At 31.9% G+C, this 24,042-nt stretch overlaps 1 protein-coding gene across 7 annotated transcripts in view; it reads right to left on the reverse strand.

The window, feature by feature from the left end:
• LOC145277684 (uncharacterized) overlaps positions 1-24,042 on the reverse strand; it is a 377,033-nt gene that overhangs the window by 216,735 nt on the left and 136,256 nt on the right. The window lies entirely within an intron of this gene.

Genomic DNA, 24,042 nt, shown 5'->3' on the forward strand with positions numbered 1-24,042 from the left:
TTTAAAAAACTATTTTCAACTGAAAAAACAAATTGTAATTTTTAATGAATTACAAGTTTTGTATGTGACCACGTCTCACATATGGCACCTCGTCACACATGCACACATTTAAAAGCAATATATCGCCGCAGCATTCAGTGAACCCATCAAATATGAATAAACCAGACTAATACCCTGCCTGAAGATGATTGAATGAATCGGAAGTACTTGCAAAGAATGGATCATAGACCTTATGGATCGTGCAGATGACCATTTGACAAAAACACTTAATGAACAATCAAAAAAGGTCTAAAATCAAAAAAGCTCATTAAGCAAAAATATTCAGTGTTATTGAATAGTAGTTTAAATAAAAATAGGTTTCTTAAATACACGCACTATACTTCTATGTACTAGTGATATGATTCTAATATTTACCTGATTCCAATCCAATTACTGATTCTGTTCTGAATCCGATACATTTACCGATTCTGATTCTTTCTAAAATTCTTAATATAGACCTGGGGGAGGGGACTTAAAAAGCCATGTAATATGTGCATATATTTTCACGAACGTAAAAATACACTTGTGGAGTGATCTAAATATTTTAGTTTTATTAGTATTTTGAAATTAATAAATATTTAACATTTAATCGTTAATACAAAGCATGGTAAATTAAGTTTTAAACAAACAAATAAAAACTATAAAAAGAATCGTTTTAGGCATCAGAAAATAAGCATAATTTTTTCTGATTCCAATTAATCATCCTAACACTAATATATACATAAACTACAATACTTTAAACTAAATATTAACAATTATTTTTGTACCTACAGACACTAGTGTTTCATGCTTAGGCAATTATCAGTGTAGGAAATGATAATTATTGCTGGTTGGGAGATTCGAACTGTCACAAAACCATTGTTGACTTCATAGGCTAGCATCTTTCTTCCAGGCCACTGGCAAGTAACACATGAATCGAAGAAAATTAAGTACCTATGAATGTCATCTCAACGAGCATTCATATACAGAGTAAGTCATGGGAAATGTAAAAGATAAACAAACTAAACAGCATCTTAAGTAGGTTTAAAGACTACCTTCCTCACTCCCAATCCCTTATTTAAGAAGTGCAAGGAGCGTTCTAAAAACATCCGTTTCCTGTGACTCACTGTGTATAAACAATATTGTGGTACTCTTTGTTACTAGTACTACTGGTCGTCGTGGTTCCCCACCACCCCCACCATGGCCGGGAGGTAATTTGGTCACACACGGAGCTGTCTACAAAAAAAAGAGAACCAGGATACCCTTTCACTCCCCTCGTCCTCCTCAGTTCCATACAGACATGGGGTGAGCACTAATTTTTTTTTGCCTCTCTGTAAACGAAAGAGGAGCACCCCCTCTCTATCAGCACTAGTTAGAACCATCTAGGTAGCTAGCTAAGTTTAATAATTTAAAAAGTTTAAGTATTAGTTGTTTGTTTTTTTCTTTAAACATTGTAAAATATTGTAATATATTTATGTATAGAAATAAAATAGTTAAGATTTCTCATATATATACCCATTGTGTTGCGCATTGTTTTGTTCTGTCTTGAATGTCAAAGTGTTGTCTGAAGATGATTCCAGTCAAAGGAACTCCAACCTGAAGATTTCAGCCAGAATACCACCAGAATGAAGACGTCATCCTGAGAGAGTGAAGGAGTCAGCCACACCCAACATCCCAGGTATACTTTTACTTTTCACCCTGACAAAAAGACATCTAACCGACAGATCTTCATACTCCTACCATATTGACCAGCCATCGTGCTACAATCTGGCACCGTTTCCAGGACATTTAATATAACACGTGGGTTGATCACACCATTAGCCAGGCCATAGTATTATAATATTCTGAAATATTATTTATAAAAATAATATAGACATACAATATAGAAACTTCACCATTTGTGCATAAGAGCAACATCTTTATGCATAAATGAGAAACCCATAAAAGATTTAAAAAAAAAAAAAAAAAACTATGTAGTCATTCTCAGCCAGTGAAACTAGTGGCCTTTAATACTGAAACATTCAAAACATTCACAAGTCATTCCAGAAAACAAAGCACATGGAAACTACATCAATTAAATGTCAATTATTAGCCAAGTAGGATTTCCTTGGTGATGTTCGTTTTAACCACTCCTATTGGCCATTTTTTTCAAAACTGCTTTCACACATACCAAAATATCGCTTCATGGAAAAAAAATAAATAAATAAAAAAAAAAAAAATTAAAAAAAAAAAAAAAAACTCCAAACATTTTGAAGCCAATGAGAAAAGAACAAGATCTACAATGAGAGAGATTATAGCATTGCAAAGCCTGAGTATCACTGAATCATCCTCAACAACACTAAGTAATGGCACAATTTTCAAAGTGTTCACACTGTCCTCCTCCACCATAATATTTGTAAGTTGCTGATAATCTACATAATAAAGTAAAGTCAATTTTCCCCTATTCCACTAACCTCTTTCGAACCAAAACTTTAATATGCTAATCTGTGACAGAAACCACTTTGACCAATTTCTATTGTACGTTTCCAGAAAGTAGACATTCGTTTCATTTCCTTTCAAATTTTTTTTAATTTTTTTTTTTACATTTTTTCCGGCTAAACTGCTTCTCCCAACAGTTATTCACAGAGGAGGTTAAGGACATTTTTACTCTCATACTGATATCTACTAACACAGCCAACAGTGCCACTGGAGACTGTTCTTATATTTTCATGATATTTTGCCAAATTTTTCTTATTGTTGTCTATATACTACACTAAATTTTAACCATAGTATTCTTTTCCTTTCCAGGTATATTTTAGAATGATGGAATACTTGATTAGTATATTTACATTTTTTATATTAAAAATACTTACTTTTGGTAACACTGAGTTCTAACGATTACACTTAAAAAAAATTTTAATATAAAAAAGTTATAAATTAAACTCATCATAAATCAAGATAACCTAGCCCAACAAAATGATTTCACATTATATAATGGGTTTTGTACTCCCATAAAAACAAAAATTAGTTTCCTTTTTTTTTTTTTTTTTTTTTTTTTACCTTGGTAAAATTGACTTAACCACCCCATATATTTAAGCAAAAAAAAAAAAAAAAGGCACATCTTTAACTTTCCCCCGATCATAATTTGTTTTAAGTTTTAATTATCTTTGTGGAGTCTGTGTTCATGCCAGAAAATTATGAACAACAAATAATTCAACATTAGTGGTAGGAATTACTTGAACTAATATACTTTCCCAGACAATGCCAACTTTCGCCCTTCAGATGCATTTTGTTCAACTCAAGAATATACTGAAATTTGAACTTAACTTTTAGAGGTAGATTCTTTTCATTCGGTCTTGTGTAGTTGGGTAAAAATGTAATTTTAAGCTATCAGATAAACACATAATCAGTTCTAAGGGACATTGCTAAGGCTGCTGCAAAGAAGGCGAGTTCTTTTTACTATGCTAGAAAACTACTCCCACTAAAAAGTATCCTATATCTTTAAAAAGCCACAACTCAGGCATGCATAGAGTATTGTTGCCACATCTGGGCTGGTGCACCAACCACAAGTCTCTCAGACAGGATAAAAAAAAGGTTTCCAACCTAATAAGTCCTGCACTTCCAGCCAAGCTCCACTCTCTGTCCCATCACTGCAATGTTGCATCCCAGTACCTGTTTTACAAGTACGTTAATAGAATGTGCTCTGATGAACTCCTAACACTTGTGCTCCTTGGCATACATACTTCCAACTAACTCAATAAGCAGCAAAATCCCACCCTCTCACCATTATGATTTCTAGATGCCGGAAAGCCTTCTACTGTAATAGTAGACAGATGCTAGAAAAACATGCCCGCCCTCTTTACAATCCAAATGTTATAATACATACTAACAATTATCCTTCATATAATGGATTTATATATTAAAATACAAGTGAAGCTGAAAATACCTTAGAAGTTTGAGTCGAGCATTTACTCTACCCACTGACAACCACGTTCAGAATTTACAATAAGTTATAAGAACCAAAATTACTTTGCAGGTAATAAAGAAACACTTCTGTTCTTCATTAAAAGATTTGCTTCATTTAATATTATTTTGCCATCTGCAAATGTGTGTGTGTGTGTGTGTGTGTGTGTGTGTGTGTGTGTGTGTGTGTGTGTGTGTGTGTGTGTGTGTGTGTAGTCTAGATAAGGTGAATATACAGGAAGGGCAAAAGAAGTTAAAAGGAGATGAGGGCGGGGGAATTCTTCAAAAGATTTTTGCTCTCACCACTCAAGACAAACCATTCCAGATTTTTTAACCACTTCATTGTCACTTCCTGTAACTAATTATACATTTCTGAAAAAACAAAAAGCAACAAAATAACTGAAATTCTTGCACACAACTATAATAAACCATTCATAAAGTATCCAAACCAAAATATTCACTTTAATCTCAACTTCATTGGCATTAAATTTTGTTTCTGTGACGGTTTGACAAAAAAATGTTATATCTACTCTTTGAAAAAGAACTCATAATATTAACACTGTAACACTATAGTTATATATAATCTCAGTGCATGCATGGAGACAGTCAACACACAATTTGTATTTACAAGTACATTTTCAGAGGATAGTATTATTAAGTCAACACTAGAATGCACAAAAGGGGAGACCATTGTTTTTTGGAGTAATGGTGTTTGATAAAATTAAGTGTTTTATGAATGAAATTTGGCCAATAGTTTTAACGTCTAATGAGTCTAGTTTAAAAGTTTGATAAAATTGATCGAAAGTTTCTTCATAACAACTATACATTAAAATACTTTGATTTTAATAGAAATTTAATGTATACGTTGCGGTGAGTCAGTATCCAAAAATATTTTATGCTGTTTCAGGTGGAAAACAGCGTTTGATATCCAGGAGTGGTGTATTAGTGACAAATTGTGGTTTAGTTTGGTTGTTTTGTTTTACGGCATCAACCCTTTTCGGGTTATTTAATGCTGAATCCAGTAATTTAGAATTAAGTTTTTATGCTTCAAGTTGTTTATATATTCAACTATTTATTCATGGTGTTTGGTTAGGTGTGTCAGAAATTTCGTGAAAAATAGTGAATAATTCCACCCAGTCTTTCCAAACTTATAACTCCTCGAAAAATGTAATTCAAGCCCTAATTTTTTTTTCCAATTAAAGGAGCAAGGACCAAGGTTTCATTAAAATATTAAAAAATAAAAAAAGTGTTTTTTTTTTTTTTTTTAAGGTTTTAAACTTCGAACTTTAGAGGTAAATTTCTAAAAAAAAACACTACTTTTTTTTTTTTTTTTTTTTTAAATTTGAATATATTATTTATTGCCCTTTCTCTTCAATTTGTGATATATAACACTTTGGTGAGTAAATGAATTATTTACTTTTTAATAGACATTTCAAAATGGGAGGCGTGAATTATTGACACCCTGTCTTTCCAAGCTTATAACTACTCGAAAAATGTAATTCAAGCCCTAATTTTTTTTTTTTTTCCAATTAAAGGAGCAAGGACCAAGATTTCATTAAAAAAAATAAAAATAAAAAAAACAACGTGGTTTAAAAAAAAAAAAAAAGGTTTTAAACTTCGAAATTTACAGGTAAATTTCTAAAAAAACACTACTTTTTTGTTGTTTTAAATTTGAATATATTATCTATTGACCTTTTTTCAATTTGTGATATATAAAACTTTGGTGAGTAAATTAATTATTTAATTTTTAATAGACACTTGAAAATGGGGGGGGCGTGAATTTAAAAAAAAAAAGTTTGTCTAAAAGATTATATTCGGTTTATTGGAAAGAGCATAAAATTTCACATTGACCCTTAAAATATCGTAAAAATAGAATCAATAGAAAAATTGATAGATTTTTAAAGTTTAAAAATTGAAAAATATTGAGTTCGTAAAATTCATTACTGTTTTTAAAAAAATAAAAAAAAAATATTTCTATTACTTTTAAAACAACTTTAATAGTTTATTTTTTAAGTATAATCCATAAAGAAAATAAATAACCCACTTTTAAAAGAGAAATTACGAGTTTTTTATATTTTATTCGCAGTTTTGTGTTAGGGGTGTCAAAAATTCCTACAAAAATTCTGATACACCTGGTGTTTGGTTTGATTATATATATATATATATATATATATATATATATATATATATATATATATATAAAGAAAATTGTTTTTGTAAAACATGATTGAGTTTTACAAAGAGAAATGGAAAAAATCAAAACAACATTAACGTTTGGTGCATTTCAGATCAGAAAACTAGCATCTTCAGACAAAATGATAAAGTTAGGATTCCTATTACTCGTTAGATTAAGATCCTTTTAATCATTGGCTAAAAATAAATGTCACTACAAACAATTAAAACAATTTTTTTTTTTTAAATTCTATTCACTTGTATACTGGAAATCGTAGCAAGCTTTTTTATTAAAAAAAAAAAAAAAAAAAAAAAAAAATCAGCATAATGTTATGGGACGGTGACTAAACGAAGAGGACTGACAACTTGTGTTCCACGTTCAAATCCAGTTCATTCCACAAAAAATCATTTTTACTTAGGATGTTGGCCACCTTTACATAATCCCTTTCATAAGTACCAGATGTCTTTCTAAAAAGAATTCTGACTAGAAAATTATCAGGGAAACCAATGCCAACAATAGAATCTTTAGATTCATTCGATATGATGATGATCATCATAATGTTATTACTACCAAACACTTACAGCCAAAAAACAAAAGTAGAAAAAGATTAAACTAAAATTAAATTTTATCAACATTTGTACGATTACTAAAGGCAAAAATTGAATAAAAATACATAAACATTTAATGCCTTTTTTATTACAATAGTCTCTAATAAATATAACAATAGATGTGTGGGTGTGGGTGAAAAAATTTAACCGATAAACTCTTAAACTACTGTTCACATAACACTGAAATTAACAGGAAATAGTAATCATACACCAAGGATGGCTTATAACTAGTAAAATCTTTGTTTGGATGGATGAATAACGCATACAAGAATGTCAGTAAGTTGAAATGCAAAATGTTAATTTATTTCTATTACTTTTGCACATACACAAATGCTTTCATAGCTTGAAGTAGTTTAGTTTTAAATCTTTGTTGGTAGGGAACGTGGCTAGTGTGCTAAATGTTTTGGTTTTGATTCTAGCTGAATTTATTTTTGTACAATGTTATTGCAGCATGCAAATGCAAGGTATAAAAGAGGGTGAACTTTCAAGAACTGCACATAACCATGCATCAGCTCGACAGAAACAAGACCACCTAGATTAAACATGATCCAAACTGTTGGATTGTTGAGGATTTATCCACGACTGGTATGAAGTGTCCGCACAAAGATGTTTCTGCGTAAACTGTGGATGATATGTTTATTTGTTTGTCTCTGTGCACAAAGGACAATGTCACAAAATGTTTTTATTCATTTATTTATTTCCCACGATAGAAAGATCAAACAAGGTTAGGAAAGTGATATTTTGAAAAGCTAACGCTTTAGAGGAAGAGCACTATGGCTGAACAAAAACTGCCCAGGCAGTCCCATTCGCATTCCTCAGTAGAGGTACCTCAGTCAATCTAGCAATAAACTAACCTCTTCTGAAATAGTGAGATGATAAAATCTAAGACAGACTTCCTAGGATTGCACAGGACCATACCTCTAACCAATAGAGAACAAGCATCCTCAAAAATGATATAGAATGAATGCATGTCTGATTATGGTATGAACTAGTAATGGGACTATCCCAAAAGTTTTTCTTTTTTTTTTTTAGATCAGATACAATTACTGATTCCAATTCTTTTGAAATTACAAAATATTTAGTTCTAGCGTTTTTTTTTTTTTCTTTAAATTATCATAAAAAAATCCTTGCGATATAATGTATATATTTTTGCAAATACCTGTGCATATGTGTGATCTATAGTTTAATCTTGCTTGTTGCTTAAAATCAATACATATTTACCATTTGATCTTTAGTATGAGCAATGGAAAATTAAGTCTTGAACAAAAACAAAACAAACCAAATAATAAAAAATTAACAGAATCGTTTTTGGCATCAGAAATAAGCAGAAATTTTCCCGATTTCAATACCAAAAACATTTCCGATTTTCTTGATTTCCGATTCCGATTAACCATCCCAACACTAGTATGAACGAATCTCAAATGCATTCAAGCCACCAGGAAGAGATCCTTTATGATGTCATGAATGTTAAAATAAAAACAGAACATAGACAACCCATATCTCAAAGTGTCAGGAGAAAGTCGGTATGAACAGCAACATATACCGGACAAACCAGGGTCTACTATTCATTAAAATGTGGTTGGTTTCATTTCATTTTTCATATAGCTAAATGAACAAATCTTAGCCTTACTACTTTTATATTTTATTTGGATTCTTCAAACTATTTTTCTTATCTTGAGTGTCATTTTCACGTTTCGGTCAATGTAACCCCCTGACCTCCTTCAGGTATATCTTATCAAACTCTGGAACGTTTTTACTGAACCCTAGAATTTGGACAGAATTTCAAACGAAACTATTTACTTCACAGAGGTAGCCATGACTAGATAGAGGTCCGAAGTAATTCGCAATTGTACTTTTCAGTCACCAACACTGTAAATTGAACCTTGAACCTTCAGAATATCAGTTTTGCAGTTGCTTTTTTTTTTTCAAATACTCTAACCACTGCACCACGGGCATTCTACCCCTGTGAAGTAAATAAAAGGGTTTCATTTGAAATTCCATCCAAATTTTAAAATTCAACAGAAACATTCCAGAATTTGACAAGATACACCTGAAGAAGGTTGGAGGTTACGTCGACCAAAACATTGTGAAAATGACACTTAAAATTAGAACAGAATCCAATATAATATAAATAACTAATCCTCATCTCAAAATTCCAGACATGTAATTTTAATTTTCAATTTAAAGTTGGTACGAAATTATGATAAATCAGGTTTTGTGCAGACTTATTCCTTAAAAAAGGTCAACACTATATCTGACTAAAACTTTTGTCTTGGTCCCATTTTTTGAACCACCTAGAAGCATAAAAGTCAGACACACACCAACAGGCGATGCGTCCTCGTATTTGTCATGTTAACCATACAGCAGTGACACGCAGCAGCATTTGCCGCATTAAGATAGAATCTTTTTATAGATATGTTCAGTGCCTCCATATTAACAAGCTCAAATGGGTCATTAACAGTAGGAGGAGACGATGAGGTATGATTGGCCTAATGGATAAAGTTGTGGACTATAAAATCGTCTATATAGAGTTAAAATATTATGCGATAATATGTTCAATTACACATCAATATCATTTTTGAAAAGGTATGACCCATTATTCGCACACCCCTTATAGCTATGGGCAAACCACTAAACATAATTGCTTACTATTAATATTTGACAATAGGTAGTTTCTATTCATCCCCCCCACACACACACACACACTCCTAGGCAGACTTAGAAGCATTGGTTTTTAATGTAGAGAAAATCTAGCTCTCTGAAAAGAGGAACTTCAGGTTGGGACAAAAATTTAAATTACCTTAGTCTAGAAGGATTTCTCCTTCAATGACCAAGGGCAAAAAATATGAAGTGCTGTGTCAGAGGAATTAATCAGTAATGCGACTGAAAAGGAGTCAATATGCATCAAAATAAAAAAAAAATAAGTAAAAGGAGAGAAACCAAAAACAAGAAGTAAGATAGGCTTAAGGATACACCAGGAAAAAGAGAGAAAAGGGTGAGGGATGAAGGAAGATAGGAAGGAGATAACAAAGAAGAATGTAAAAAAAAAAAAAAAAAAAAAAAATGAAAAAAAAAAAGGATGGAGGAAAGTAGGAGGACGGAGAGAAAATGGATATAAACGTTCTGGTTTCGATTCTAGAGGATGGTACCAAAGTCATTTTTTATTATAACTTTGGAAATCATTGCTATATATTGGATAGAGAATTTGGCTCTATAATAAGAAATCTGCATGAATCAAAATGTAATATTTATGAGTATTTTACGACCAGGCAACACCAGGTGGCCTGCTATAATTATCAAACTGTGAGCCTTGTGCCCTTACTTGAATCTTATCTTCAATGATCAGGTGATTCCATCTTTTAAAAAAGGAATTGCAGGTGAATTATATGATTATTTTTAATTTTTTATAGGTATGGCTCGGAGGCTAAGGAATGAGGGTGGAGAGTTGTATGTTTTGGTTTCAATTCTAGCTGATGGCATCCAAGTCATGTATATTTTTTAGTCTTAATCTCACTAATATATATTAAATTCAATATAATAATCGATTGAGAATTGTCTCTATAATAAGTATAAATAACAATCTGCATGAATTAAAATATATTTAAGCAGATTTTATGACCGAGCAATGCTAGTATATATAAGTGAACTCGTCTGTATGTAAAATGTGTGAAAGGTCTCTACCAAACTCCTTTCATTATTTGGTTTAGACTTGAAACTTGATCTATAAAATATTTGGGTCTCGGGAAAACTTTCAATTTGGTTTTTAGTCTGTAGAAGTAACTACTAAGGGATCTAAATTGGAAAAAGAAAAAAAAACTCTTGACAGGAGTAAATCGACTATCTTCTGAGCACGTGTACGTATACATTTTTTAGGCATTAGCGATGAAGGCTGATACACTAAATAGCAAAGGCTGGAAAGCTTTCTTTATGTTTTGGTTTCAATTCCAGCTGATGGCACTGAAGTCTTTAACTTTTGAAATCATCACTATATATATTGAGTACAATATCATAATCAATAGAGAATCGGCTATATAATAATAAATACGAAATCTGCAGAAATTAAAACATCATATTTAAACATTTTACAACTGGGCAATGCCGGGAGGCCTACTAAAAAAAATATTTTCATTTATGAAAATGGAAATACATATTAGTCAAAGTACACATCAATGCCAGTCAAAGCTTTTATGTCTGCGTATCAGTTCAAATGATAAACGTTTTTTTTTTTATTTTAAACTAACGGGGTACCAACTATTCCTTTGGCCTTCGTCAGGTGGTAAACCATGACAGAGTAGGAATGCTGACAAAAGCCAAAGGAATAGTTGGCCGAAACGTTGTGAAACAACTAGAAGATGAGAATAATAGTCTGCAAATAAACAAATATCTATATATAAATCTCACCTGTCTGCTTAAATCTATGTATGTATGTTTGTACGTCTGCCTAAAACTTTCAACAGAGGCGATGGATTTTCACGAGATCGGTATCGTTTTGAAGGTTGGTCCTTCGAACGACAAATATCGAAAAATTGGCTAAAAATGTTAATTCCTTCATCCTCAATTGGGCACTTTCCTACAAGGAGGGGTTCGCTTTTTTCACCAATATTTTCAAAAGTCATCCCTCTTTTCGATTGACTAGCCTTCATTTAAATCTTCGCCATTCTCAGTTTGGTGATGGACACAACGCCAAAGACATCACTTTTTTTTTTTGTTTGTTTGTTTTTTGTTCAACACACCTCCAAACACCCGGGCAATGCCTGGCACCCAAGCTAGTCTATAATATAAATTACTCATCTCAAAAGGATTCTATTTATTATGCTTGTAATCTTAACATGTTCAAAATGTGTACATATGATGAAATCATCACTAGAAAAAAAAACAATGGAGTCTTTCTACAAACGAAAGTTAGCGTTTTCAGCACATTTCAATCATGTTCTTAAAATTAAAAGTGCAATAAATAGGTTTTAACTCTAAATGGTTTCTCATTTACAAATTTTTTTTTAAGATGCAAACAATATTTATCGCCTGTAAACAATTTTACATCACATTATGTTCAGGCCACTAAACTGCAGTTTGACCGATAGATTATATGCTTCAAATTCTTGATATCCTTAAATATTTATAAGTGAATATTTTGTAAATGAACAGTCACAACAATTAGATTCTATTTGACCAAGATGGGACCACGACAGGTACTACAATTCCAGATCAGAGGAAAATGAAAATTAAACTGTGATATCAGGACTGGGTTATATTAATCAAGGTTTCTTCTGTAGTTGATTGTTTTGGTAAACAGGGGCGAAATTTTTTTTTTTTTGTTCCCCCCCCCCCCCAAAAAAAAAATAAATAATACAATGAACTAGAAAAAAAGATTTGAGCATATGGGGGGGGGGGACTTGTTATCCATAAGTATATTACAAAATGGACTGATAATGCAACAAGTTTTTTTGTTTTGCTTTTTTTTTTTTTTTTTTCCTTTATAGAGATATCTTGTAATGAAATATCAGGGTATTAGAACCGGATTTTCGTAAATTTCCAGTAGTACTGAACTGGACACATAAAAATCGTTGGAATATGCCAAATCAGCCAAATCAGAAAGTGACAACAAACGCAATTAACCAATAATAAGCCACATAAGCACACGACTTTTCATAAATTGAAACAAAAAAAAAATCTCGTTTTAAACTTTAATCATGGAGCAGAACACAGCAATAAATTTAACCATGCTGGACAACTTACTACAGATGCTGGAGTAAGTCCTAAACAGTGAACCTCCTTGTGTTGTCAGATTGTTTTTGCCTAAACGATCATTTATTTTGTGGACATACGATATGGCCACAAAAAAAAAATGTTACCTTAAAATTCACTTGCAAAGGAAAAAAATAAAATAAAATTGTATATATATATATATATATATATATATATATATATATATATATATATACACTTACAATAAAAAATGAATATAAAATTTTTCTTTAAAAAATTTTAAAACATTAAAATCTTACCCACAAAATAAATTGTTTACCTTAAAATTCTCTTGAAAAAAAAAAAAAAAAAAAAAAAAAGTTTGAAACTTTTTCATAAAAAAAAAATAAATAAAAAACATTTATTCATGAAACTTATGGTAGGTCGTTGCTTTATTTTATTTTAATGTTTTTCATTTATTGGTCCGATAAACGTTATGTTTCATTTATGCTTGCAGTTTATTTGCCTTTAGATGGACACAACTACCAAATAATGGGTAGTGAAGTCACTAAGAGTAGCAACTACAAGACTAGCTACTTTACAACTAAACCCTGCATTTTGTTAAATGTATATCATCAAGTGCATTATTTTCATGTCCCATTCTGGTAAGGTTTATGAAACGAGAAGATACCAGGACACACACACACACACGACAAACAACAAAACATGAGATACACACGCACACCTATCTACCTAACTAAATACGTATGGGTTTTAGTTGGTGATTTGGTAGATTGCCAACTGATATGCAAACACTAAGGTGCCACTTAGTATAGACACCAGAGAAAGGGATTTATACTTAGACACAGGGCAAGCATCTGTTGCCATACACACGGCAGAATGTTGATTTGGTCTAGTTTTGGTTGTTTTACAGCATACCAACCCTATTTTGGTTATTTAATGCCGAATCAGTAATTTTGGAAAATGTATTCTATGCTTCAAGTTCTTTATATCTTCAAATATTTATTCAGTTTTGTTTATATATATATATATATATATATATATATATATATATATGTATATATATATATATAGGAACATTTTTTTTTTTTTTTTTTTTTTTCAGAACATGATTGAGTTTTGCCAAGGAAAAGGGGAAATAACAATAGCATTAATGTTTGATACATTTTAGGTAAAAAAAAAAAAATTGTAAAAAAAAAAAAAAATAAAAAACAGGAAGAATTTGGAGTCTCACAAGGTTTGTAAGCAAGTTCCATCTTCATCCAGTTATGGTCTGCTACCTGACAACGTTAATCTCAATAGAGGTTAGAGCTCTGGCTTAAGAGGTAGATTAGCAGATGGGGTTTGATTTATCTTTTTTTTTCATATCTTTGTTTTTATTGGAGGTTGGTATGGTAAAGTATATTTTTATTGGTGCGCGGGCGTGCGTGCGTGCGTGCGTGCGGGCGTGTTGGGGCGGTATTGTCTTTTTTGTTCACTGAAGCAGCCATCTTTAATCTTCACCTGGAAAAAGTTACATCAACAATCATAAAAACATACATCACAAATTATTCTTTTTAGAGAGCTCTTCTCTGCCTTTAGTGTTTATCTATACTAATATGAAAGATGTGTATCTGTGTCTGCAGCAAGTTGTGCGTGTATGTGTGGAGAGGGGTAGGGTGATCCGACTCTGGTACTACAAAAGTTCCCAAAGAATTATCTTTTACAAAAACTTTTCCACTCTTCAATCTTTATTTAGGAGTGTATTTGTCATACTGTTATATAGAAATAAAAAGATATTTAAGATGATCCATAACAATAAAATAATACAAATCAGTTTGACACTTTGAAGTCGGGCTGAGGCATGATTCTCTTATTTTTATTTATTATTTTTATTACTCTTTTTCATCCCAAACAAGCAATATTGCCACTTAGACATAAGGAGCTACTATTTGGAATCATGTAACGAGGGATTATGGAGAGTTGAGCAGCAAGATGTCTGTTCTCATTACATTTCAACTTTTGCATGTTAGTAATCCTGGAAATAGGAAACAGGGAGGGAATTCCAAAACCTAGTAGCCTGAGGGAAGAAACGATTAGAGTAGAAAGCTTTCTGGCATCTAGGGATCTCCACACTGAAAGGGTGGGATTATGCTGTTTGTCGGGTTATTCAGGAGCATGTACGTTGAGGGAGCACAAGTGCTACAAGTTCATCAAAGCACACTCCATTAAAATACCTGTAAAATAGGCACAGGGATGCAACATTCCAGCAATGTTCATTAATAGAAGGTCCACTGTTTCAGGCTTTTCTTTCTCCAGGAAGGAGTTAGTTTCTTGTTAATAGGCTGAGGCGTCCCTACCAGGAAATACTAGTTAGGTTGTTCAGGCATTTTTTTGTAGGTCAGAATGTGCTTACTCTCTCCAAAGCACACCTGACCTTTTGTCTAACCTCCTGCCAAGGAAGTAAATAACGTTGAGAATTCCAAATTTGCATTACAATTAAATAGACCAAAGAAGCACAGAAATATACCCAGGAATGTTTTAAATTCAAAATGTCTGACATTTATCAGAGTAGCCCCCCCCCCCCCTGGAGCAGAGTCTATGATCCAGAAAGCCCTGAAGGCAAACAGACATTGAAATTTATATTTATTTACATACACAAGACACAGAAAGAAACAAACACATATCTATACTCCTATAAATTTGGGGAGTTTTTTGTGTATTGATATTTATATTAAAAACTTTTTCCTATATATTTAAAAAGAAAATGTTACATATAGGTTGTTGAATTGCATTTATCTGCAAAAGATCTAGCTAATTTGCATATTCTTTTAAACATTCATTTGAATTAATTCCCTATTAGTTTTTTCGGTTTTCTTATGGGATGATCATCTTTAACTATTGTGTGTAATTATATTCACACAGATATTCTAAATTATTTATACTTGAGTAATATTTGTGGAAAAAGCTTATAGCAAACAGAAAACTTTGTATATAAATTTATGTATGCATATAAAAAATTTTGCCTACCAAACTTCTCTTAGAGTTTCTGGTATACAGGCATGAAACTTCATATACAGGGTATTTGAACCTATGCAAAACTTTATATTTGGGTTATAGCCAGGGAAAATCGGTGCAAAAGTGTGAAAATTAAAAAAAATTAAATTTGCCAGGTGATGGTTGAACGATGGCATTCAGAATATGCATGCGTGACGTAATAGCTATTGGTTCATGTTTTCATTTTTAGCTTTGCAGTAAACAGTCTCCATAGTACAGTCATTAACGTCAAATGAAAAAGTAAATTGTAAGCTAAACGTTTTGGTTTCGATTCTTGGTGGTGGGGTTTTTTGTTTTTTTACATAGGCATCACCATTTATCAAGGCCAAGAGGTCACTCGAGGATAATGGTTAAAGAGTGTACAATAGAAATTGGACAATATAGTAACTGTTAGTAATGGAAATGCAGTAAAGTTGTTAACTTATATGAAACGGCTCATCAAAAACTTGTTTACGTTAGACTTTAAGACAACTATATTGTAGTCAGCTGGAAAGCAGGAAAACGGAAGACAATTCCATTGTTTTTCATAATTTTTGGATATATTCATTACTGTAACATGACAAGTAGAGACCATTAGTTTGATTTGAAATTCAATATTAAAAATTTGGATTTCGCTATTATACGAGGGGTGTGCAATAAGTAATGTCCCTGACCCACTTCTAGTTGTCTGATCTAGCTGAAATTTTACATATGCAATGATTTCTATCTATGGGTTATGTGGCGAATTACAGCTCTGAACTAATTGTGGTTTCTGTTTTACAGATCTTTGAACGGAGTCAGATGTGAAATGGAGCCTGTTGAATGTCGAGCAGTGATCCGGTTTTTGTATTTGAAACGACACACACCACAGGAGACTTTTGATGAAATGAAATAAACTTATGGTGATAATGCCCCATCATATGACCTTGTAAAACACTGGCATCGTGAATTCAAACATGGCCGGAGGTCTGTGGAAACAGCTCCAAGACCTGGTTGCCCCCCTTTTGCCATTGATGAGGTATCTGTCCGTCAAGTTGAGGCTGCCATTTTGGAAGATCGGCGCATTACTATTCACCAAATAGCCCAAGATGTCAAGATTAGTACAGGGTCTGTGGAAACTAACATTCATGACCATTTGCATAAGGTGTCTGCCAGATGGATTACCAGGTTGCTCACACCATTCCAGAAGCGAGAACACGTTGAGTGCTTGAGGATGAATTTGGAGATATGCCAAGAAGATGAGTCAAAGTTTTTCAAAAGACTGGTTATACAGGATGAAATCTGGGTCCATCACTATGATCCAGAGACCAAAGCCCAGTCAACGCAGTGGAAGAACTTGGACTCACCACCTCCAAAGAAGGCAAGGGTGCAGCCCTCCGCTGGCAAGGTCATGCTCACAGTCTTCTGGGACCAGGGCAGAGTAGTGATGACAGATTTCCTGGCAAAGGGTACCACAATTACAGGAGCCTATTATGCTTCACTTTTGAGGAAATTAAGGGAAGCTATCAAAATCAAGAGGCGGGGCAAGATCAGCAAAGGTACCCTCCTCCTGCAGGACAACGCTTCGGTCCACAACTCGCATGTTGCCAGATCAGAAGCACGGGCATGTGGTTATGAAATCCTCCTCCATCCTCCCTACTCTCCTGACCTTGTACCCTCTGACTTTCACCTCTTCCCAGCCATGAAGTTTTTTTTGAAAGGAAAGCGTTTCCCAGATGATGCAGCCTTGATTTCTGAAGTCACGTCGTGGTTGGAGGACCAAACTGGGGTGTTCTACAAAAACGGTCTCCAGAGCTGCATCAAACGATGGGAGAAATGCATAACTCTGCCAAGTTTCGTTGCTCTACTGCTATGGGAAGTGGGTCAGGGGCATTACTTATTGCACGCCCCTCGTAGTGTAGTTGCACCACAAACATTATTTAAGAAAACATTTTTATGCTTGCTTTCATTGGTTCATTTTCAAAAACAAACTAAATATTTAATTTGATTTGAAGGAAAAGAAACGTAGAAAAAGAAAAAAAAAATCCTATATAAAAAAACGATTCATAAAAAGAAAATCATGTATAATTTTTTTTTTGTTTACTATCAGTTATTTGTCATACAAAAAATATTTATTCATGAAGCTTTCCTTGTTTTATTTCCTCGAAATGAATTTTAATTTTCTTGAAGTTTCATAGAAATTGTCCACCCCAACTATGCAATATTTATATCAATATATATATATATATATATATATATATATATATATATATAGTTGTGGTGATGAGCGATATGATTTGAACTCAGACGTACAGCTCTATCATCGCAACTCACGTCTACACATGCACTAACAAGAACAATGTAAGAAAATGCATACTTATACAGTGCCACATCATTTAGTACTTACATTGTCACATACACTATTAGTCTTATATTCACGCTAACAAATATATTGACATACACAGTCCAACTCCTTGTGTCTGCTATTCATTGAACATGTTCCTACCAAAATAACATAAGCTACATAAACTTTTACTTAAAGAATATTTACGGACTAAAAATGACTTTCGTATAATAATATGAAATCTGCATTAATCAATATATTTAAGTGTAATTTACGACCAGGCAATACCGGTCGCCCCGCTAGTCTATACTAATATTAGAGATATATCTCCACTTTAAAGACGTGGAAATTAATACTTATACTGGACACAAGATTTCATAAGTGTCGTACAATGTCAAGTTTGTATATACTTGATTAACTCTTGTTGGTTGATCAGTCACTTATAGACTCCAAACTACTTGTCAAAATGGCGTCAACTTTGCTATGAAAAATATTTGAGAGGTCAGATATGTTATAAGCGATAAAAAACATCAAGAATTTTATCTGGATCTAAAAATTGAATAGTATTAATAGTTTGAATGTTAAATATTTAGCATTTTAGTCCCCACATTTCTGCTTACCTTGACGTTGTTTCTAGAGTTGAAGTTAAAGTCAGTAAAAATAGTCAGACTTTATTTTTGAGAAAAATGATACATGATGAAAAATGTCCAAAACAAAAATGTCAGATTTTGACATTAAAATGATAGGGTTTTTTTTTTTTTTTTAAGATAATCATTACTTATTTATTACTTTCTTTAAAATGTATTTTCTATTATATTCTTTAAAAAAAAAAAAAAAAAAAAAAAAAAATGAAGATCATTATAAATAATAAATTTAATATGCTAATAAGTACGATTCTCATCTTTTAAAAATTTTAAAAAATTTTTTTAAAAAATCAGACTTTTAATAAAATTAAGTAAATCTTATTCTTGAATTTAGAGATATAGACACGATTAAATGCTTTATAATCAAGTATAAACCCGATTCTGAGCAACATGTAGTGTCTAATGGCAGACAAAAAAGGCTACTACTATTTAAATGCTGTTGATTTTGTAAAGTAATAAGATTTCTTATCGCAAATGAAATGTCAGTTTGAATAAAAAGCTCATTTTTTAGAGGCTGGGGAGATTTTAAGTAGTGAGCTTTGACATCAGTGTGTTGAATTTGGAGTCTGAAGCTTTGACAGGAGTTTGAATTTAATCCTGGGAATTGTTAGTAGAAAGTACAGAAAAGTTAACAATCGGTTATTTAACCATTATAGATACATATATTTGTCATTTTTTTTACTGACACCCCAAAAGAGAAAGGGGGGAAAAAAACATTTTTGAAAAATGGATAAAAATCCTTTACTGAGACCCCAAAAGGGGTGGGGGTTGAAAAATGGATCAAAATCTTTTGTTTGATAGACCCGGATGTCTGGTTTACCAAATAACTTGTGATGTATAGTTAGTTACGAATGAAGCAATATTTCAGAGAGCTGTCCACAGACTATATAAACAGTTGTGTCGAACACATCTAGTCAGTTTGTAGTTTTAATTCCAACCAGCAGCCCGATCTCCAAAAGAAATCAGAATTAGAAATGGTTTCGGAAATGTTTTCTGCATGTTCCCCTCTTTGAGATAATTATGCATTATTGGAAGAATGAAACGCTGACCATAGGTTTACTTTCAGCAGCCTCAATTCTTGCTTCCCTTACTTTGTCACATTTCATGAGCAATGTTTTGACAAAGGGGGAAGAATAGCTGTTTTCTGGGTTGGAATTTATTCACCCAACACATTGTTGGCTAGGTTTTGACTTTAAGGTATTTTTTTTTCTTTTTTAGTTTTTATACATCAGATGGCTTCATCTTTTTCTAGAACGATTTCCATCATAAAAAAAGTTAAATGCCACAATCCTGAAAGTAAAATGAAAAGAGCAAACAGAATCAGTGGATAAGAGTCATGGTTTTAAAAAGGACTGGGGAATTTGAGCCATACAGTGACTTCTAAAATATAAAGAGATCCACTTCTGGCTGACAAAAATCTTCCTCCACTAGCAATAATTCATGAGGTCTACATATTATGATAAACTTACAAGATTATCTCCCTTTAAAAGAACTGCTAATAAAACAGATAACTCAATGCATTTCAGAGTTTATAATCAAATGTGAGAAAAACGAGACCTTGTTATATGGTAAAAAAAAAAATTTTTTTTTAAATTTAGAAAAAAACTAATTAAGACATATATTCACAAAAGAGATAATTTATGTGTTTACAAATGGATGGTTTACAGCAATAAGAAAACAGAATGTTCATACTTTTAGAGTTTTTGTAAAAACATGAGGGTAAATTAGCTGAGAGATTAGAGGAAGTCTGGATAGATTAATTAAGAGACGCGTGTTTCAGGGGTCAGGAAAATCATATTCAAAACTCTGCTCAATTAAAGAAATTATAATTCACTGAAAGTTGTTTATAAGAATTAATGTTCATTTGTTTTTATATTATAATTGAAGTTCAGTGAAAAAGATTGAAATATTTTAACAAATAAAGTTTATATAGATTGCTAGACGATAATAAGTCAATGTGTGTTTCTGTTTGGTTATGCTAGTGTGTATGTGAGTAGAGAGGTGTTGCTGGAGGAAAGGCCAGCGACACCGATCTATAGACTTAGGTCAACTGGGATCCACTGGTTTATTGAAAGAAAATCTAGTCCTTTCAATGGATTTGGTTAGCTCCCAGAAAGACCCATTTCAAATAAATTCAGAAAGTTTTCTAATTGGTTCAAAATATAATTATTTGTTTTTATTTAGGATGATGTATTCGCAAACGATATGCATACAGACACGTTTATGCATTTGGATTTTGTACGTCGATGTTAACATGTCGACGGTACGTAAATACATGTCTAATTCTGTGGTCATTCTTCTTAATTAATCATTTATTATATTTTGATTTTAAAAAGAGCAAGGACATTTTTCAGAGCTCTATGGATTAATTGTCATGCTATATATATATATATATATATATATATATTTTAAATAAACAAAATTTAACAACATTAAATTTCTTTTAAGTAATACATAAAAAAAATGCCCTAAACAAAAATTTTCAAAAGATTAATTTTTATTCATTTTTACTAATAAAAGGACAACTATCACTAAATCATAGAATAAATATCGACTCAAACTCCTAAAGAAATTAATTTACTCCAACCTCTACAGCCTTGGTTTCAAATGCATTTTATTTATTTATATAGTTGTACATCTTTGGGTTGCACAGGTTTTTCAACAAAAATCTTTTTTTTAATAAATAAAAACGTTCCTGTTCTTGAATGAAAACAGAATCACACTCAGACCTGAAAATGAGGAAATTAAGTACTTACATAGTTAACTACTTACCAAACGTGTCTCAAACACTGCATAAATCAAACTGTGGCTGTTTTTGTCTTGCATCATACCAACCTTATTTGCATTATTTAATGCTGAATCCAGTAATTTTTGAAAAAGTTTTTATGCCTCAAATTCTTTATATATTCAAATACTTATGAGGTTTGGTTTGGTTTCATTTTATGGCATATCAACCTTTTTCCGAGTTATTTAATGTCAAATCCAGTAATTTCGGAAAAACTTTGTGCTTTAAGTTCTATATATCTTCAAATATTTAGTCATGTCTGGTTTTATTCTTTTGTTTTGAGGCATAAAAAAAAACATTTATCGAACCTGAAAAGAGTTGATATGCCATAAATTCTTTATATCTTCAAATATTTATTCATGGTGTTTAGTTTGGTTGTTTTGTAGAGAAAAATTGTTTTTGGCTTTGCAAAACATGATTGACTTTTGTAAAGGGAAGAGAAAGAAAAAAAACAATAACATTAATGTTTGGTGCATTAAAGTCAAGAAATCAATACCTTCAGACAGCCTGATATGGTGGCATCAACAACAAGGTAAAAAGCAAACAGATGGAATGTGAGAATGCGACAAATTATTGACTTTGCTACTCAAGTTGTAAAGATCAAGTTTCTATTGGGTTGGCATGCTGAAACAAACAGCAAGAATTCAAGAGATGCCAAAAACTTAATCATAATTTTCCTTCATAGTCAACAACATAAGGTTTGCTTTTCTTTGTTTACTTTCCTATAAGATCTGGTGATTCCGTGAATATTATATCTATGAACCCTGCTTAGGAACAACTTGATCTTTGACAAACATCTGTACCGTTTCTAGTGACGTGTCCATTAATTTTCAGAATAGTTGCAATAAACAATTTCTTAGAAGAGAAAAAAATAAAATTGGTCTAAAATTATTTATTCAGTTCTCTAGAATTGTAGTGGTTTTGTGCAAGCCTAAAAATAGTTCATCTACTTGATTTTTTTTTTTTTTTTTTTACATCCATATTTGAACCAAATAACCCTCCATTTACAGACGTCTTTTCAAAAGTTCCTAACAAAAAACTCATTTTAGATAAAATTTAGATAGCAAACTGAACACATGTATAAAAATTGAACAAGTAACTTTGTCAAAACAATCTAAAAAAAAAAAAAAAAAAAACTCGTTTCTTAGTTTGATTTATTTCCTCGAAAATTAATCAGCAAATATTCAAAGAATAGTTTAAGAATTTATCATTTTTAATTAATTAATGTTATTAACAAAAATATCGCGCGTGCGTGTGCAAAAAGAAAGAACATTAAAATTACAAAACGGACCAAACATCAATTTATTATGAAGTGTTTTCAAAAAATAGTTATGCAAATTACACATAGTAAGAATTCTTTGGGTCTTTTGTCTCTACAAGATATATATATATCATTTATAAAACTCACTATGTGTCTGTCTTCATTTTTTTTTTTTTTTTTTTTTTTTGTAGTCTGAAGTGCTACCAAACGCAAAATAAGTTGCTCTTCTCTAAGCATTTAAAAAAATTATTACGAACCTGTTTGTGTGTAGACTAGAGTTCAATGCAGACAAAATGAATGAAGGAAAAAGAAAAAAAAATTCTTTTTCTTTATATGCTTGTGATATTATCACCTAATATGCAAATAAGATGCTTCTGGTTGGATATTAAAAAAAAAAAAAAAAAAAAAAAAAATGATTTTTTCAGAGACTATGTTGATTTTGGATGTCAGAGTAGCAAGTGTTGTCAACAGTGTGTCGTGCTCTAGAGTTGAGTTTTGACAGCAGAGCATCGAGTTTTGTAGTAGCAAGCTTTTGGCAGTAGTGTCTCATTTAACACTTAATTGTTTTAACTACATTTTCAAATTGCATCTCCCCTGAAAAAAAGTTTCTGTATGGCGCTAGGCAGCTCAAATGCAATTTTGTGGACAGTGTTTCAAGGAGTCTTTAGCAAGTTAAAATAGTTGCTAACGGGTTAAAATGGAAAGAATCAGAACTTATTAATGATAAGGTAGCCTAAATCTGTTTTCAATCAAAGATGGCATAAATATCACAAAACACAATTGCAACTACTCTTCCGATTTTTTCGGATTTATGTAATCATACCCATATTTCTTGGATTTAATATTTAAGTTGATGAATTCCTATTCTTCTGATGAATCAGGTTGTAAAAGATTAAAAAGATTGACATAAGAAATCTATGAATAGTTCTGCACTATGAAACGAGTGCTGTCAAGAATTGAAGATTTTAACATGCTGAAAGAAATAAACGGTAAGATGAACATCTTGGAATATAGACTTTTTGTCATTTATTTGTGTGTGTGTATCTAGAAAAGTTAAATTGCTTGTGTGTGTGTACATTTCCCTACTAAAGTACTCTGTCAATTTTCTGTCTACAGACTCGAAATTTGACATAAGGGTTATTGAAATTTGGGAAAATCTTTAATCGATTTCCGGACACAATTTTGGTTGTCAAGGGGTCAAAGTTCAACAATTTGACCTTTGAAAACTCTACCAAACTCCTCCACCAAATTTTGGGTCTAAACATTTACAATTTTAGATGTAGGTTACTTGGAAATCGATCAAACTTTAATTTGATTCTAGCCCAAAATAAATGTTAAGGGGTCAAAATGGGGGTCAAAGTTAAAAAAAAAAATTTTACTTCTGCGGTCTCTAGCAAATTACTCAGCCAATTTTTGGTCTAAACATTTGAAATTTTACATAAAGTGTATTCAGACATAGGGTAAACTTTAATCGGTTTTGGGGCAAAAATTTGGCTGCGAAGTGGTCAAAGTTAAAAAGATTTTACCTTTGCTGTCTCCAGCAAACTATCCAACCAATTTTGGGTCT

The sequence above is a fragment of the Euprymna scolopes genome, chromosome 6 (genome assembly GCF_053919585.1).
Source record: "Euprymna scolopes isolate OS-2025 chromosome 6, ASM5391958v1, whole genome shotgun sequence".
Lineage (NCBI taxonomy): Eukaryota > Metazoa > Mollusca > Cephalopoda > Sepiida > Sepiolidae > Euprymna > Euprymna scolopes.